General features: G+C 36.7%; 1 non-coding gene and 1 pseudogene across 1 annotated transcript; both read left to right on the top strand.

Moving 5' to 3' along the window:
- The first annotated feature begins 284 nt into the window (after window positions 1-284).
- LOC114009526 (U6 spliceosomal RNA) lies at window positions 285-391 on the top strand. Its single transcript, XR_003550927.1, has one exon. It is a non-coding gene; the product is annotated as a U6 spliceosomal RNA (small nuclear RNA).
- A 14,661-nt stretch (window positions 392-15,052) lies between these two features.
- On the top strand, window positions 15,053-19,581 carry LOC102491916 (ubiquitin-conjugating enzyme E2 D3-like; annotated as a pseudogene).
- Window positions 19,582-19,924: the final 343 nt, after the last annotated feature.

A 19,924-nucleotide genomic window follows, 5' to 3' on the forward strand; every position in this document is an offset into this window, starting at 1 on the left:
CTGATAGAGGTAGCACTACCAGCACTGAGGAAATGAACTTGCCAATTAGTGGTGTTCTGTCTACTGGATATCCAACTGGAAAAAGGAAAAATTGACCTCTACCTCACAAGTTCAAAATGTAAGAGGTAAAATAATAAAGCATCTAGAAGATACAAGTAGAAAAATGTCTTTATGCCTTTGAAGTAGCTGAAGATTTCCTAAAAAGTACATACAAGTAGAAAACATAAAGAAAATATAGAGTACTTGGAATCAAGATCTTCTCTTTATCAAAAAACCATATTAGAGTGCTCACTTCGGCAGCACATATACTAAAATTGGAACGATACAGAGAAGATTAGCGTGGCCCCTGCACAAGGATGGCACGCAAATTCGTGAATCGTTCCATATTTTTATGATGATAATAAAAAATAAAAAATAAATAAAAAAACATATTAGAGAGTAAATATAGGGGCAATCAGGTGGAGTGGTGATTTTGGCACTGGACTCCCACATGGCTTACTGTGGTTGGAATTCTGGACCTGACAGCTTGAAAATCATGCAGGTCACGTGTGCATGTATGCCCAAGCACACGCATCCATGGTAAACACCTAAGAAAAAAAAAAGAGTAAAAGTAAAAGTCACAGGGTCAGAGCATTTGTTTGCAAAACATATAACAAACACGAGATTAGTGTCTTATTCATTGCACTTGTGCATGTATGAACACACACATACCATCCTATAAATCAATAAGAAAAAAAAGCCAACCAAATAGGCAAAAGGGAAATAAAATTGGAAAAAAATATATTTATAAAAGATAAATATACCACAGATACTTGAATAAGTACTCAACTTCACTAAGTCCTCTGGAAAACATCAATTAAACCCACCACAGAAACATTACATGTCCTCTAGAGTGCTGAAAATTACAAAGTCTGTAAATAAAACATGATTGTGAAAATAAAGAGTAATGGGATAGCTCATGTATTGCCCAGTGGAAAATAATGTAGCATTCTTTTTTTTTTTTTTTTTATGAAAGTCATCTCAGCCATTTCATTCCTAGGTATGAAGCCAAAAGAAATTTATGAACACTTACATGTAAACAATGTATATTCATAGCAGTATTTTTAAAAAATAGTTCTGAAACAGGAAACAGAACTGTCTATCACCATCAGAAGAAACATGTTTTGTTTGATTCATGCAACAAAAATGAATAAAGTACAGTTTAAGACAACAACTAATATCAATCAAAAGAATCCAGATACAGGGAACCAGCAGTTAGCGTAATGGCTATGTCGCTGGACTCCCACGTAGTTGACCGTGGTTCGTGTCCCGGACCCAGTGGCTTAAAAAACTCACACTGGGCGCGTGTGTGTGCATGCCCAAGGTCCCGAGAGGAGAATGGAGGGGAAGGGATTGCGGCGTGACCATCCCCCCTGGGGGGTGATTTCTCGCTTTCTGTCTCTATGTCTCTCTCTGTCTGTCTGGCGAGCGCACACGCCCTACAGTGAAAATCTCTCCAAAAAAAAAAAAAAAAAAAGAATCCAGATACAGGGCCAAACCCATAGTTCAGTGGTTAAGAGAGTCAGATCCCATATGGTTTAAATCCCAATTCTGTCAGCTTGAAAAACAGTGTGTATGGAGGAGTAGAAATGGTAATATGACCACACCCCACTGGGGAATGCTTTATTTTTCTCTCTTTGGGGAGTGCATGTACCCTCTGGCAATTAGGGTAAAAAAGAATTCAGATTTACAAAAATATATACTGTGTCATTCAAACTATATAAAGGTGAAAAACAGATGAAATGGCTTTATGGTATTAGAAGTCAGAATAGTGGCTATTCTTAGGAGGAGACAGAGAAATGTTATAATGTGGTTTAACATGGGTCACGATTACATCAGTGTGTTTATTTTGCTATAGACCAATAAGTTGGGTCCTTATTATTTTTTTCTCTTTATCTGTATATTATACTTTAATAAAAATAATTATTTAAAAATTTAAAATGAACAAAAATAATTTTACTAGCAACAATTTTAAAACCACTAATCTGATAGTTCTCAGATCAAAGGAAAAACAATACAGATACTAGAAATTATTTCTTAAGAAAGTGAAGCTAATAACATTTATCACAATCTGTGGAGACAGCTAAAATCTAACTTATTAGAAGGCTCACTGCTTTGGATTTTATTTTAATTAAATACAAAAAATGTAAAAGTACTCTAAGTGTTCAACTGAGTAAATTTAGTACTCTAATAGACAACAACAAAGGAAATCAGAAGAAAGTAGTTGGAAAGAACTGACAAAAATCACACAGAAATCAATGAATTTCAATAGAAAACAAATATCACCTCCCAAAACTAAATTAGCTAAAAACCAGAGTGAGTTAATAATTTCATCTTAAGTTCTTTCAAATACCAACAATTTCAGAATCCAACAAACACTGCCTCCATTTTGGAGATGAGTCTGTAGCTAAAATTCTGGGCTATTTGTAGACTGGTTACTAATGAACTTACCGAGGACTTTCTATTTTGGGATAATTATCACATTAGGTTGACCACATGGTGATATGATTGATGCCTGATGATCAGCCATTCAGATATCTAGAAAATATAATAAAAGCATACATGAATGCTATCTAGGCCTTTGAGTTATGTCAGAATTCTGGGCAATTTAACAAGGGGGTTTGTGAAAGACACAGAAGACTCACTGGCTATTTACAATGTGTAAATTAGCCAAGATAAAAATAAAATAAAAATGAAAGTCCGTGTATAGTTCTTTCCTCAAACCAGAATTTAATCATTTCCTCTGCTGGCGTGTGAGTTTGTGTGTGTGGTAGTGTTGCATCTGTGCATATTAAACAATGACTCCATTTAGAGGAGTGAGATGATGGCTCTTTTTTATCTTTGGGAAAGCACTGGCTGTCCTTCCAATTGAGACTGAATTTCTGTTTTGAATGGAAAGCCAATCACATGTATCTTTTTATTCTGCCTCTTTTATGTATATGAGAGCGTCATGCTGTCGATGGTGTTGCTTTGCCAGATCCCTCATGCTTTCAGCCATGTATTTCAATCAAATGGTCATTTAACTTGGGCATTTCACCAAGGGACTAAAACTTCTGGGCACTGGGTCAACTGACTAAAAACTTGATTATGACTCTAGCTGCAGTGCCTAAACAGATTTCTGCAAAAGTGCTAATCAATCATCTCTCAGAGAAATATCTTAATTAATGTTTAAAGATTTTTTTCATAGAATATATACACATGCATATAATTAAAAGAAAGCAGCATACTGCTCACATATTCCTTCTATTACATTAGTTTATAAAAGCATTCAAAAGATTGAGAACTCTAAGTTAATATGAATAAGACATTATATCAAAAACAAGGGGCCAATTATGAAAGATTCTGAGATTTTCTCCTTAAAACACTAAGAAGGCATGACCAAGAATTTAGTTTTTCCTGTTATGCATTACAATACAGACAAGCATTTTCTTAACCACATATTTACAGTTTTGGAATTGCATGCCATTGAAAGTAAAATATTTTCAGTATGCTGTATTGATAAATTTCAGTACATTAGTAATTAACTTCTGGTTGAGTATAAATTGCCACTTGAATTATTTATTAAACATAAATATTTAAATGGTTTTGAAGTTCTCTAACCAAGCAAGCAACTCCAAAACATATTCATTCTATAAACTGTATTTCTTCCCCCAAGCTTAAGAACGAAATTTAATTTGATCCGTATCTTCTAACATGATCAGTATTCAATGCCTGCATACTGAGATGTCTAAGATGGAAAAGGCCATTAATATTTTCATTATTTGTATTCTGGAAATTTTTAAATGTGTAAATAAACTTGACTGTGCCTTTGTAATTATCATAAAATCAGACATATCTAAGAAATTTAGTTGGGACCATTCTCTGCTTCTGAAAAATAGCCCCATTGAGAAGGACATTCCAAAGCTTCTACCACTTGACGAAAGGTTCCTGTATAAGGTATAAAGTAAATGGAGCCTATTGAATATGAGGTTATATCAAATTCTGTTGCCATCACTAGTCACACTCTGTTAGAATTTCAGTTTGATGTTTCTGATTCATGTACCACAGTCAGAGAAGAGAACATTGCTATGAAAGTAATGATACTGTGGATTAAGTCTTTTTCTAAGTAAATGGAATTTAGCCTTTGGGAAATAAAACGTAGCCCTTGTTAAATATTCCGTTGACTGAGCTCAATTTTCCTCTTTATCTCTGGAATGTTATCTCTGGGAATGCAGAGGGAAGAGAATTTTATTGCTAGGTCTCCCTTGTACTTATACACTCTAATCACTCATACTGTATTTTAACAGTCAGATATAAGGTAAATGTAGCTGATATTACTTCCTTTCTATTTCCGAAGGTTGAATAAGCGCTTGGCAGGTTACTTTCTTTCTGTTTCCCCAGTGTAAGGGAAGCTTGGGACACAGAAGATAAAGTGAGTACTAGGTGTTTTAAGCTACTTTTATGGTGTTGCATTCCTCTTGCACAAGACAGCCATATTCATAATGATGGCTATTGTCTCTATATTATTGATGTTACACTATCCATGTCTCTAGAAGCAATTGTTCTTACTCCCTCAGAATACCTAGATAGAGTGAAGATCTTGAGCAAACTCCCATGCCTATCTAAATACACAATAGAAGAGAATATGTGGTTGAAAAAAATCAGCCATCTAAAATAATGGGAAGAAGAAGGAGGAAGAGGAGGAGGAGGAGGAGGAGGAGAAAAGAAGAAGAAGAAGAAGGAAAAGAAGATGAATGGCCAATAGGTGGTATGGTGATTAAGTTACTAGACTTCCACATGGCTGACAGTGGCCCGAGCCTTTTACCTGGTGGCTTGAAATTCATGCTGGATTCTTGTGTGTGCGTGCCCAAAGTCCCGAGAGGAGACAGGAGGAGAAAAGATTGCAGCATGACCATCCCCCCTGTGATTTCTGACTTTCCCTCTCTCTCTCTTCTGTGAGTGCAAGCTTCCTATGGCAAACACCTAATAAATAAATATAATTAAATTAATTAATTAATTGGATAATGGGAAATAGAGCCTAAATCAGCCTTAACAGAATTGATATTTGCAGAACTAGTAGGTAATTGACACTCTTTTATATCTGTGATTATTGGTTGATAAACTCAGGGGATTTACACTTTTTGGCTCAAAGGAGTTTTGGCCTTGACTATGTGAGGCAGACTAAGAAACAGAGAGACAATAACAATATTGGGGCATTGGTGAGAATAATATCTCTGCCTCTGCTGCTTAGGAAGTAGAAATGGGCTTGTATAGAAAGAGGATTTAGGGCCATAGACTGAATAAGTTTCCACAGCAAAAGATTACCAGACAGGTTGGCATAAGCACTAGAGTTCAAGACCTGGAGACAACGTCCAACATAACATTAGGTGAACCACCTGAAATGAGCATCCATGATATTTTTCTGTCCAGCCTCAATTTGCCTTTCTGAAAAGGGCACTTCAAGGAACTCTCTCTCCCCTTACATACTCTACGGACTCCATCCTGTACATCCAGGGCAGCACGTGACCCAATCCTGGGTCTCTTCTTGTTCATATTAATTATTTCATAGACAAAACAAACAAACCCAAGCCAATGGGATGCATTTACAAGTCATTTGGGGGACAAACGATAGAAGAAAATTCTCCTTTTTAACACATAGGACCTAGATGATTTAATCCTGAAACTATGGGGACCACATTATGAGGAAAACTTACCTGAGAATGAAGTCTATAGAAAGGGAAGCAGGGGCAAGGATGGGAAGAATCAAAGCGCTGCTAGCACTCTTTGATCTTCAGACATAGTTGTTTCTAAAGTCAAATACCTTAGTCACTTATAATATGTGAGCTAGTAAATTCTTTTTTTTTGTAAGAGTAAGCTTTTATTGGGTTCCTTTTTTTTAACACAGAGTCCTGACTACTAGTCTTTTCCCCCCTCCATTGCTCCATTCCACATTGCATCTTTGGTATCCAGAGGGCTCAGATTAGATATTATTGGAGGCTGGGCCTGAGAAGATAATGTAGTGTTCTCATGAAACCATTGGCAGTGGAAATTAGAGTAAATATGTGAATGAGGTGGAAGAACATGTGGGGATGTGTTTTTTAGCTCAGACTCAACACTATTGTCCAGGGGATTTCCACAATAACTGAGAGAGCTATTGAGGGAGGACTGATGAGCTCATCCAGCAAGTGTAATCCAAACATTAATTAATATAAGAAGGAATTCCATTGTCCCACAGACTCTAAGCACAGGGGCAGTAGATTACAATATAGAGCACTGTTACTGAGAATTTACTGTGTGATCAGGAGCTTTACATGCTGTCTCTTTCCTTCCAACACTTCTTCCCTCTTGTTTACACCAACATCATCACAAAGAGTAAGTAACAAATTGCGCTATGACCTTAGGGCAACTATGATGTCGCTAGGTAATAAGACTTTTTTCTGCTCCATTATAATCTATGGGATCACTGATTTATATGTAGTCTGACATTGGCCAAAACATCATTATGTAGCACTTGACTGTACATAGAGTATATTTTACTTTCATTGAGGTTAAGTGGCTTGTCCAAAGTGACACACTAGTAGAGATATAGTTCAATCTAAACTCTGCTCTTTTTTCTGTGTCTATCTCGTTCAATTCTTTTATATTGTCTTGCTATAGCTCCATTGAAATCTGTTCTTAAATTCCCATTAGTTATTATTGTTTTTCTACCTAGCAAGAAGTACAGTTTGGTATAATACTAATTCAGACTCTATGAAATCCTTAATAAATAATTTCTTATGATGAAGAAAAATCAGTGAACACTTAAAAGCAAAGAACAAGTTTAATTTCTTGAACTTTACAATGAAAGTTCTATAGAAAACAAAAGATACAGATCTCCAGGAATCAACACAGAACTTTTATAAACAAGAAATGTTCACCTGTAATGGGTGGAAATTGCCTTACTATTCTTGTTGATAGAGTAAAACCCTCTTTTTCTACACACACACACACACACACACATACACACACACATACACACACACAAATGTAAAAATTATGTGCCACACAATAATGTTTTGGTTAACATAAGACTATGTATATTTTGATGGTCCCATAATGCCATAATGGAGCTGAAACTAATAAAGAATTTATGCTGAGACTTCACCCTCCAAAGCCCATTCACAAGTGGATAGGGACCCACTCTCAATATCCTTCTGTCTCTCTCTGTCCTTTCTTTCTTTTTTTTTTTTTTTTAATTTTTAAGGTAAAGTATTATCTTGGCTTTCAGACCCTTCTTTCTCTTGGTAATTCTTACCTTTTTCCCCCTCCCATCTAAGAGAGTCAAAGACTCCATTGGAGCTGGAGCTAATGTTTTCAGGGACTAAACTAATGAAGAATTTCTGCTGAGATTTCACTGTCCAAAGCACATTCATGAGTGGGTAGCCCCCACCCCCCGCCCCCGGCCTCTCTCTGTCTTTCCATTTTTTTAACAAAACAAGGTTGGGATGAGCAGGTGGCGTGTCACTTAAGGTGCTAGATACTTCCATGTGGCTGACCATGGTTCAAGTCCTGGACCTGGTGACTTGCTTTCTCTCTCTCTCTCTCTCTCTCTCTTCTCTTTGGTCAAATTAAAATAAATGAATGAATGAATAAAATAAAAATAATTATTAAAAAATTTTTAAAGTAAAGCTTTTTCTTGGCTTTCAGATCCTCCTTTCTCTTGGTAATTCTCACCTCTATCCCTCCTGTGGTTTTGTTTTTTAATTTTTTTCTTGAATAAATAAAAATTTTTGTAAGTTTTTTTTGTACTTTTTTCTTTTTTTTTTCCCTTCTTTCTCTGTTTTCTTTCCTTTTTTCTTTTACCTTCACCACTTTGCTGCTTATTTGTAAGTTTTTTTTGTACTTTTTTCTTTTTTTTCCCCTTCTTTCTCTGTTTTCTTTCCCTTTTTCTTTTACCTTCACCACTTTGCTGCTTATTCTCCATCCACTGAGTGTCTAGAAAGGTCTAAGTAAACCAAAATCAAACACTTGAATACTATTAGGGTCAGAATATTCTTTAATTCACACTGAATCTGCTGCCCAAAGGGAGAAAAACAGAATGGCAGTGAGTTTGCAGATCACCTCCTCCTGCACTCCTCTTAACACTCAAATTGAACTTCAAGATATTAGGAAGAAATACATAACCCATCAGATGACCAGAAATCACTGCAGCGGCAGAAGAAATATGAGAAACCACAAAAATACTTCTCCCCTAAGGAAAGCAAATAACTCCCCTTTATCCACAGACAATACTATGGAACTCAATTAAATGTCTGATAAATAATTTAGAATATTCACAGTGGCCAAGCTAACAGAGATGAAAGAGAAGAGATTCAATGAACTCCAGAAGATGCAGGAGAAAAGAGCTGATAAGTTTCAGGAGGTGAGGAAGTTCTTGCACGGTCTGAAAGAGGAAATATTCATCATAAAAAAGAAATAAATGGAACTGATAGAAATGAAGGCTGTAATACAGGAAATCAAAATCTCCCTTTAAAGTATTAATATCAGGCTAGATCATATAGAAGATCAAATCTCAGATGTAGAAGACAGAATTGCTGGCATAGAAAAATTCACCATGAAGACTGAGAAAATAGCCCCCCAATATGAGAATAATATACAAGAAATACTTGATACCATTAAACGTTCAAACATCTGGATAATCAGTATCCTAGATGGTGAAGAGACCAATAAAGGCATTGATAATCTATTTCATAAAATCCTGGAAGAAAACATTCCAAACCTAGAGAGACCTTCAAAGATTCAGATTCAAGAAATACAAAGGATGCCAAATAGAATCAACCCAAGAAGGTCTTCTTTGAGACCCATTATAGCCAGATTGAGCAAAACCACAGACAAAGACAAGATACTAAGACTGGCAAGAGGCAAATGTCAAGTTACTTACAAAGGATATCTCATTAGGCTAACAGTTGACCTTTCATCAGAAACTATGCAAGCAAGGAAAGAATGGGACAATATATACAAAGTGTTGAGAGAAAAACTATTTCAAGCAAAAATACTATACCTGGCAAGATTATCCTTCATATGGGAAGAAAAGACAAGAACATTCTCAGATAAACAAAACCTGAAGGAATTTCTGACACCAAACTAGCTCTCCAAGAAATTCTGAAGGGAATTTACTATATCAGGAAAACTACATACAGACACACAGAAATAAGATTTCATAAATGACTAAAAAATGGCCAACTTAATGATAAAGACAAATCCTGAATTGAAAATTATCCTTCAGAACTTAAACAGAAAGATCAGACCACAACAGAAGATAAAGTACATGAGACCAAACTGGAGAAATATACTTTTATGACTTCTGACTAAAACATACAGATTTTCCTCTATGCTTTGTTTTCCAGATTTGGGGATTTTTGTCTTCTCTTGAGCTGCCAATAGGTTCATGTACATATTGTTTAAACAGAATCCTAACCTGTTTCTTGGCTTTAAGTCTAAAGCAAAGTACTCTTAACATTTTTTGATTTGACTTATTAAAGCTAAAACTACCTTTCTTGAAATTAAGAATATATTAAAAAATACCTATTTAATGACCACAGTAAGCTATATATAGCCTCAGCCAGGTGCTACTTTATAGTATATCCGTTCTACTTCATGCCTAAAGTCAGACTTGTGTTTACAGATATCTATATACCAGCTGAACTTGCTACTGAAAGCAGTTAGTTTAATTAAGATATTTTGTGAATCAATAAAATGTAAGAAAGAAAAAAGGAATGGAAAGCAACTGCAGATACCAGAGATGGGGTGGGAGGAGGGTGGGAAATGGCTGAGGGTAAGAAATAGGGGGGGAAAGTTATATATCTCTGAAACAAGAAATGCAAAATTATTTGTTGACAATAACATGTATGATCAAGCTACTATACAGTATATTTTGGATGGGAAATCACATTTTGTATGTTGTAATGATGTTCAGTGATTGAATGTAAAATAAATTTAAAATAAAAAAATTACAATGGAGCTGAAAAAATCCTATTGTCTAATGAAATCATAGCTGTCCTAAAGTCATAGCACAATGTATTACTTGCATGTTTTTGGTGTAAACACACCTACTTCACTATAAGTTGCATAAAAGTATAGCACTGGAAAGAGACAGTGAGAGAGAAAATGAGAAATCACCCCCAGAGGAGATGGTCACATTGCAATCCCTTCTTTCCTTCTTCTCCAGTCTCCTCCTGGGTTTAAGGCATGCACACACACATACTCAGTAATTTTCAAGCTGCCAGGTCTGAGACTCGAACTGCGGTCGGCCACGTGGGAGTCCAGCACCTTAACTACAACACTACCTGCTGGTGCCACTATACAACACTTGTAATAATTTTAGAATGTACTCCTACTTATGAAATCAGCTGACTGAAAATAGTAAGCTGTGTTAAGAAGGCAGTCGCTTCATGCATATGCTTACCATGTCACTTGATCATTTCTCTTGTGCTTGATTTAATCTCATTTTGTTTTCTTATCATGGTTCTTTCAGTGGCTCAAGATGTGGAGGTGAAAAACAGAATACTGATCATCCTGCCCTGTGTAGACCTAAAGTGATATGTTTGAATCTTAGTTTCTTATTTTATTTTACCTTTAGTTTTAAAGTTTCTACGTAAAGCATATGTGTTAGCCAGAGAGAGAGACAGAGAGACAGTAAAAAAAAAAAAAATGTGATAAACACCCCCCAGGAGGGATGGCAACTCTGCCATCCAGGGATTTTAGGCATTCACACACATCTGCCTGGTGTGATTTTTTTCAAGTCACCAGGTCTGAGATTTAATCTGTGATTAGCCATGTAGGAGTCCAGTGCCTTAACGATTATGCCACCTGCTGGACTTTATATCTTAGTTTTTAACAAAAATGTTTAAAAAGAAAAATAAAATGTAAAGGCTAAAAATAGAAAAAGATTAGGCCCAACACATGGCATGGTCATTAAGGCAACTGGATCCCATGTGGCCTATTGCAGGGTACAGAGTCCCAGATCTGGTGACTTGAGAAACATATTCAAGATCTCAATAGGGGAGAAATGAAGAAAGAGATGGTGGTATGACCATGCCTCATGATGAGAGGTACTTTCTTTCTTTTTTTTTTTCCTCTTTCTCTCTCCAGTAAGTGCACACATCCTCTGACAGTCTTTTTCTTTTTTTTTAAAGAAAAAAGTTTATAGAATAAAATTTAAAAAATGAAAATATTTTGGTATATCCACACAATTTTTTAGTTATTTGTATTTAACTTTCTTTCTTCTTTCTTTCTTTCTTTTTCTTTCTTTCTTTCTTTATCTTTCTTTCTTTCTTCTTTTCTTTCTTCAAATTTGACCAGAGAGTGACAGAGTGAAAGAAAGAGAGACAGAGGGAAAGTGAGAAAGCAAGCTGCCAGGTCTGGGACTTGAACCACGGTAGACCATGTGGGAGTCCAGCACCTTAACCACCACACCTTCTGTCGGTCCCTATACAATGTGTTTTAAGCTATGTTTTATTACAGAAGAGTAAAAAACTTAAAAAAAAAAACCTTAAAGTTTATTAAATACATAGACACAGCAAGCTAAGGTGAATTTATTATTGAATAAAATCTTTTTAATATATTTAGTGTAGTACTAAGTAAATAGTGTGCAATTTTAAAAATTTTTACTGTATCTTTTCTATGTGTGAATATATTCAGATACACACGTACATACCATTGCATTACAATTGCCTACAGCATGTACTACAGTAACATTCTATACAGGTTTGTAGGAGCAGTGGGCTGTACCAGATAGACTAGGTTTGTTCCACCTAGGTTTGTGTAAGTACATAAGTACACTGTATAGTGTTTGCACAAGGACAAATTGTCTAACAGCACCTCTCAGAACATAGCCCCATTATTAGGTGACACATGACTATGTGTACTTTCAGCCTGAAAATAAATAGGTGATGATTATTCATTCCTCGTGTACCCACTCATGTTGTTCCTACAGAGAAGGAAATAGCTTACCTCAGGATTTGAAGTCATCTCTTCTGCACAGAAATGAGAAAGATATCTCTCTGCTCTTCAATGGCTCATATGCTGTCCTACATGTCAACAGAAACTAAATTCACTACAGGTATACAGGGTAAGTATAAGTGCTACTGGGCTCTAAAGATATTTGTTTAGGTACTCCTGCTTCTGGAAGGGTGGGAATGGACAGGAGAGATACCAGCTTGATGAGGGGGTGTGTGAATATGTCACCAGATGGGTTCTGCATTCATATTACCCTGGAGAGTTCTAAATAAAATAACCTAAGGAGGTAATGACCTTGAATGAATTGAATATGCAACATTTCTATCAAGGAAATTCTTCCAGACTAGTAGTTAAAAATTATTTGAGAAAATATGAAATAAAAATTCTACTCTAGACTATGTTTAGGATTTTTGAGGGTAATTATGAGCAAAAGTTCTGCATAGTCGTACATATTACTTATGCTGTCACTCAGATATTGTCTTAAAGAGAATCAAACTTGTGTTCAAAGTAATGCTATAAAGCAAAGGTGAATTATAAAAGGTGAAGTATAAAAGAGCAGGGCTAGAGGTCCCTCATGTGCCTATGTACTGGTCTGTTCTATGGCTCTTTGACAATCTTTAGCAGTGTATTTTCATGACCATGTGTGTTAAAGGATAAACACTAAAATTTTGGAGTTTATAGGCATCTTATTTTATTTTACCTTTAGTTTTAAAGTTTCTACGTAAAGCATATGTGTTAGCCAGAGAGAGAGACAGAGAGACAGTAAAAAAAAAAAAAATGTGATAAACACCCCCCAGGAGGGATGGCAACTCTGCCATCCAGGGATTTTAGGCATTCACACACATCTGCCTGGTGTGATTTTTTTCAAGTCACCAGGTCTGAGATTTAATCTGTGATTAGCCATGTAGGAGTCCAGTGCCTTAACGATTATGCCACCTGCTGGACTTTATATCTTAGTTTTTAACAAAAATGTTTAAAAAGAAAAATAAAATGTAAAGGCTAAAAATAGAAAAAGATTAGGCCCAACACATGGCATGGTCATTAAGGCAACTGGATCCCATGTGGCCTATTGCAGGGTACAGAGTCCCAGATCTGGTGACTTGAGAAACATATTCAAGATCTCAATAGGGGAGAAATGAAGAAAGAGATGGTGGTATGACCATGCCTCATGATGAGAGGTACTTTCTTTCTTTTTTTTTTTCCTCTTTCTCTCTCCAGTAAGTGCACACATCCTCTGACAGTCTTTTTCTTTTTTTTTAAAGAAAAAAGTTTATAGAATAAAATTTAAAAAATGAAAATATTTTGGTATATCCACACAATTTTTTAGTTATTTGTATTTAACTTTCTTTCTTCTTTCTTTCTTTCTTTTTCTTTCTTTCTTTCTTTATCTTTCTTTCTTTCTTCTTTTCTTTCTTCAAATTTGACCAGAGAGTGACAGAGTGAAAGAAAGAGAGACAGAGGGAAAGTGAGAAAGCAAGCTGCCAGGTCTGGGACTTGAACCACGGTAGACCATGTGGGAGTCCAGCACCTTAACCACCACACCTTCTGTCGGTCCCTATACAATGTGTTTTAAGCTATGTTTTATTACAGAAGAGTAAAAAACTTAAAAAAAAAAACCTTAAAGTTTATTAAATACATAGACAGAGCAAGCTAAGGTGAATTTATTATTGAATAAAATCTTTTTAATATATTTAGTGTAGTACTAAGTAAATAGTGTGCAATTTTAAAAATTTTTACTGTATCTTTTCTATGTGTGAATATATTCAGATACACACGTACATACCATTGCATTACAATTGCCTACAGCATGTACTACAGTAACATTCTATACAGGTTTGTAGGAGCAGTGGGCTGTACCAGATAGACTAGGTTTGTTCCACCTAGGTTTGTGTAAGTACATAAGTACACTGTATAGTGTTTGCACAAGGACAAATTGTCTAACAGCACCTCTCAGAACATAGCCCCATTATTAGGTGACACATGACTATGTGTACTTTCAGCCTGAAAATAAATAGGTGATGATTATTCATTCCTCGTGTACCCACTCATGTTGTTCCTACAGAGAAGGAAATAGCTTACCTCAGGATTTGAAGTCATCTCTTCTGCACAGAAATGAGAAAGATATCTCTCTGCTCTTCAATGGCTCATATGCTGTCCTACATGTCAACAGAAACTAAATTCACTACAGGTATACAGGGTAAGTATAAGTGCTACTGGGCTCTAAAGATATTTGTTTAGGTACTCCTGCTTCTGGAAGGGTGGGAATGGACAGGAGAGATACCAGCTTGATGAGGGGGTGTGTGAATATGTCACCAGATGGGTTCTGCATTCATATTACCCTGGAGAGTTCTAAATAAAATAACCTAAGGAGGTAATGACCTTGAATGAATTGAATATGCAACATTTCTATCAAGGAAATTCTTCCAGACTAGTAGTTAAAAATTATTTGAGAAAATATGAAATAAAAATTCTACTCTAGACTATGTTTAGGATTTTTGAGGGTAATTATGAGCAAAAGTTCTGCATAGTCGTACATATTACTTATGCTGTCACTCAGATATTGTCTTAAAGAGAATCAAACTTGTGTTCAAAGTAATGCTATAAAGCAAAGGTGAATTATAAAAGGTGAAGTATAAAAGAGCAGGGCTAGAGGTCCCTCATGTGCCTATGTACTGGTCTGTTCTATGGCTCTTTGACAATCTTTAGCAGTGTATTTTCATGACCATGTGTGTTAAAGGATAAACACTAAAATTTTGGAGTTTATAGGCACAGTGGTTAAGGTGCTGGACTCTCACTTGTCCAACCATGGTTTGAGTCCCAAACTGGGCAGCTTGAAAATTAAACCAGGCATGTGTGCATTGATGCCTAAAATCCTAGAAGGAGAATGGAAGAGAAGGGATTACCGTGTAGCTATCCCCTGTGAGAGGTGATTTCTTACTTTTCCTCTGTCTCTCTCTGGCAAGTGCATGAACCCTATGGTAAAAATCTTGAAATATTTTTTGTTGTTGTTGGAGTTTTCTTGAGCAGACAGTAAATCATGGATCAAATAGCACCAGGTTACAGGAGGTTCAGTACTCCAACAGGGGGCGTGGTGCAAGAGGACAATCTTATATTGTGTTCACAGAAGCAAGATGAGGAAAATAGACTTGGTTAGTTAAAACAGTAAGTTCCTACTTGAAGGTTAGTTAATAGTTTCTGACTGATAAACTTAAGTTTAGTTTTACTGTTTATATTGGTTTACATTAGGTTTGCTTACGTAACAACCCAAGGTGCTGATACTAGTTCAGCTTAATGGCATCTCAGCTTAATCTTTTTCAATGTGTGTTTCTTTTTTTCTTTAACTTAATATATTTTTAAATTAAATTGCACTCTTTCTTTCTTTTAAATATTTCTTTCTTTCGTGAGAAAGAGATAAGCACTTTCGACAGGGCTTTACATTGTCATTGCCCTCGACACCCCCCCCCCAACCGTCTTCCCAGTAAGACAAGATCACAAGTATGTGTGTGTCCAACCTGTACAGGTTGACCCAGATACCAAAACCTGATCTTCTATATGGCTCCCAGCATTACTGCTTTACCACTTGGCTGAGCCAGGTTGTTTTTGTATGTTTGTTTGTTTGTTTTTTAAATAACAGGGTTATTCAAAATCGTTGTTTAAACTTGTGACACTGTTATACTTCTCTTATCTTAGCTTCCATAATACTGGGATTACAGCATACATCACTGCACCCGGTCTTTAGGTTGGACCAAGTTTGAACTCAGTCTTCATGGAGGAGTACTACATCTTAGAGCATGTGCCACCACAGCAGGACTAGATCCTCTCCTTTTTCCCTTCCTCTTACTCTTTTCCTCTCTTTTTCTCTTTCTCTTTCTCTTTCTCTTTCTCTTTCTCTTTCTCTTTCTCTTTCTCTTTCTCTTTCCTTTCTCTTTCTTTAATCCTTTCCTTCCTTCCTTCCCTTCTTTTTCTTTTCTTTCTTTCTTTCTTCTTTCTTTCTTTCTTCCTCTTTCTTTTTATCTTTCTTTCTCTTTCTCCCTTCCTTCCTTTTTTAAAATTTTTCTTTCTTTCTTCTTTCTTTCCTTCTCTTTCTTTCTTTCTAGGAGGTTTTTCTTTTTCTTTTCTTTTGCTATAGGGCACATATGCATGCCAGAGAGATGGAAAGAGAGAATGTGAGAAATCATCCTTCAGGGAAATGCCACAGTCCCTTCTCCTCCATTTCCCCCCAGGAGTTTTGGGCATGTTTCTACAAGCACTTGGCCTGAGTTTCAAGCCACTGGGTCTAGGACTCAAATTGCAGTCAGCCATGTGAGAGTCTAGTACCTTACCTACAACATTACTTGCTGACCTCAAGCTCTTTTTCTTAAAGAGGGCTGCCATATGGTAGAAACTTCAGGCCCGCAATGTTCAGAATGTGTCATCCCTCAATTATTTGTTGGAAACTTAATCCCCAATGCAACAATTCTGGGAAGTGGAGCCTAATGGAAAGTGTTTAGGTCGTGAGAGTTCACCCTCATGAATAGATTAATGTTATAGAAAGAACTTGAGAGAGTGGGTTCACTCACTTTCTTCTATTCTCCTACCCTGTCTCTATTTAGTCAATAGAACTGAAAAGTAGTTATTTTGATATACACATTTAATCCTTATAAGCCCCAAGAGATATGTACAGTTTTGTCATTTTCACCAAAATAGTTTCATATGACCAATCCCATGACAGTAGAATTAACTTGAAAATGACAGCTCTGTTAATGACAAAGTTTGAAACAATTCCATCAACTGTGAAGTGATGTAAGTCTACTCAGAAATAGCAGAAAGTAGGTCTGCTGAGCTGAATTTCATGACACATTTCAGTTGTCTAAACATTATGTTCTTGGCCCAACCACAGTGGCTCCCTGCTAAGGCACTGTGCTCACAGGCCAGCACCACATGGAAGGCCGAGATTCGAGTCCTAGTTAAGCCCAGTAACTACAGAGGCTAAGGCAGCAGGATAGTGAATTGGAGACCAGTCTGTCCAATATGGTGAGACCCCGCATAAAAACAAGGGCATGATGATGTGGGTCTGTAGTCCCTGCTGAGAGGCTAAAATAGGAATCTTCATTCATGTCAAGATCTTGTCTTAAAAAGTAATGATTAATAAATAACCAGAGCTGAGTCAAATGTTAATAGAGAAGAGAAATAATTAGCAAGTTCATCACTTAGTGTCAAAGATAAAAATTCAGGTCCATAAAATTAATTCTCACAAGAAGTGTAAGAAGTCTCCCAAGTGATATCAAACTTCTTCTTCTTCTTCTTCTTCTTCTTCTTTTTTTTTTTGAGAGGTTTTTGCTTTAGGGCTCATGCACTTGCCAGAAAGACAGAGACAGAGAGACAAGTGAAAAATCACCCCCTGGGGGAAATGGCCATGCGCATGCAATCCCTTCTTCTCTGTTCTCCTCTTGGGATCTTGGGCACACACGCACATGCGTCTGGTTTAAGTTTAAGCCACAGAGTCCACCATCTGCTGGTCCCAATGATACTAAACTTCTAAGAAAGAATAATTTTATGCTGTTCAAAATATTCTAGTTTACAGAGAGGAAAGGAGAGCACACAGATTGTCTTGATGAATCTAATGAAACACTGACATAAAAATCTGAAATAACACAGTAAGGCAGATCTACAGACAAATCTCACTTGTGAATATCTGGGCAAAGAATTCTAAGTACAATGTCAGTAATTAGAATACACATTAGAAGAATGATACATGGAAAAAGGATTAATACCAGTAATTCAAGAGTAATGAAATATTAGTAAGTCTAGTAAAATATTTTACCTTAGTACTATAATAATGAGAAATGCATGATATACACCAGGTCCTAAAAAAAAATTTAATTTGGGGACAAGCAGTTAGCATAATGGCTATGTCGCTGGACTCCCATGTAGTCGACCGGGGTTCAAGTCCTGGACCCAGTGGCTTAAACTCGTGCTGGGCACGTGTGTGTGCATGTCCAAGATCCCAAGAGGAGAATGGAGGGTAAGGGATTGTGGTATAGCCATCCCCTCTGGGGGATGATTTCTTGCTTTTTGCCTCTCTGTCTCTCTTTGTCTTTCTTTAGAGTGGACATGCCCTATAGCAAAATCCTCTCGAAAATGTAATTGGGCTTTTATTATTTTTTTTAAAGTTTAGTAAAATATGAGCATGGTGATTGTTTTGGTTGTTCTCTTGAAAATTTACAAGCCTTAATCTAATATCAGATTAAATGGCAAAATATTAGGTAAAGTCCCATCTAACTGAGGAAGAAGCCAAAGATGTTCACTGTCACCATTTTCATCTAACATTATTCTGAAAATACTAGTCAATATAATTTAAAAAGAGAAAAAGAAATTAAGTAGTATAAAGCAAATTAGAAAAAAGAAGATAACCTTATCATTACCTGTAGATGATAAAATGGTGCACTTAGAAAGCCAAGAGAAGCAAGTAAAAACAATGGCTCTTAATAAAACATTAAGTCCATTGCCTTATTTATAAATTTCATAAGACTTAAACATAACTTTTTGCATAATAAAATAATCATTTTGAAACAGTGAGAAATTATTTTATTTACAGAAATATTTAAAAATAATAAATACATAGAAATAGACCTAACAACCAGTATGGATTTTGTGACGGAGTCGTCCCTGTGAGCCCAGCAGGGCTGAGAAGGCACCTCTAATTACTCGCTGCAGTGCAAGAAGGAGGTGGAGGCCACTGCTTGAGGTAGGCCCAGGCCCCCCGCACCAGTGTCTGGCAAAACCAGCATGAGACAGGAGACTATCTTTCCCTGCCACTGGGATAATCAAGAGTTTTGGCAGGACGTTTGAGCACACACCAAGATAGTGAGTAGCCAGATAAAAAGCACAGACTACGGCCCTCAAACGGATTAATAAGGAACTTAGTGGTCTGACCCATCACCCTCCTGGACAGCGTTCTGCAGGTCCAGTTGGGGATGATATGTTTCATTGGGAAATTTTACTCATGGGACCTAATGATACGCCATATCAAGGCAGTGTATTCTTTTTTTTTTTTTTTGGAGAGATTTTCACTGTAGGGCGCGTGCGCTCGCCAGACAGACAGAGAGAGACATAGAGACAGAATGCAAGAAATCACCCCCCAGGGGGGATGGTCATGCCGCAATCCCTTCTCCTCCATTCTCCTCTTGGGATCTCGGGCATGCACGCACACGCGCCCGGTGTGAGTTTTAAGCCACTGGGTCCGGGACACGAACCGCGGTCGACTACGTGGGAGTCCAGTGACATAGCCATTACGCTAACTGCTGGTTCCCAAGGCAGTGTATTCTTTTGACAATTCATTTTCCTACAGACTATCCTTTCAAACCACCAAAGGTTGTATTTACAAGAAGAATTTATCATCCAAATAGTAACAGTAGTAGCAACGTTTGTCTTAATATTTCTGAAGTTCTATTATCCAATTGTTCACTGCTATGTTATCCGAACCCAGATGACCCCGTAGTGCTGACGACTGCATAGATCTACAAAACTGACAGAGATAAGTACAGCAGAATATCTCGGGAATGGAATCAGAAGTATGTCAAATGATGCTCCCACAAAGTCAGAATAACCTGCGTGATAACTGGAATAAACTTTAAATTATTAAATTCTTCTTTTTTTTTTTTCTTACTCAGCTGCTCCCCTATCAGACTTCATGGTTGTATTTTTTTGTTGTTTTTATTTTATTTTATTTTTTTCTGTGTATCTCCCTCCATTCATTCACATGCTCATCTGAGAAGACTTGTTCTTCCAGCTTTGACAATAACTACTTTTAGAAACTGTAGTTAAGGGGTCCAGCAGGTGGCATGGTGATTAAGGGCGCTGGACTCCCAGAGGGCTGACTGCAGTTCAAGTTCCGGACCTGGTGGCTTGCTTTCTCACTTTCCCGTCT

Source organism: Tupaia chinensis, unplaced genomic scaffold (assembly GCF_000334495.1).
Source record: "Tupaia chinensis unplaced genomic scaffold, TupChi_1.0 Scaffold000549_1, whole genome shotgun sequence".
Lineage (NCBI taxonomy): Eukaryota > Metazoa > Chordata > Mammalia > Scandentia > Tupaiidae > Tupaia > Tupaia belangeri.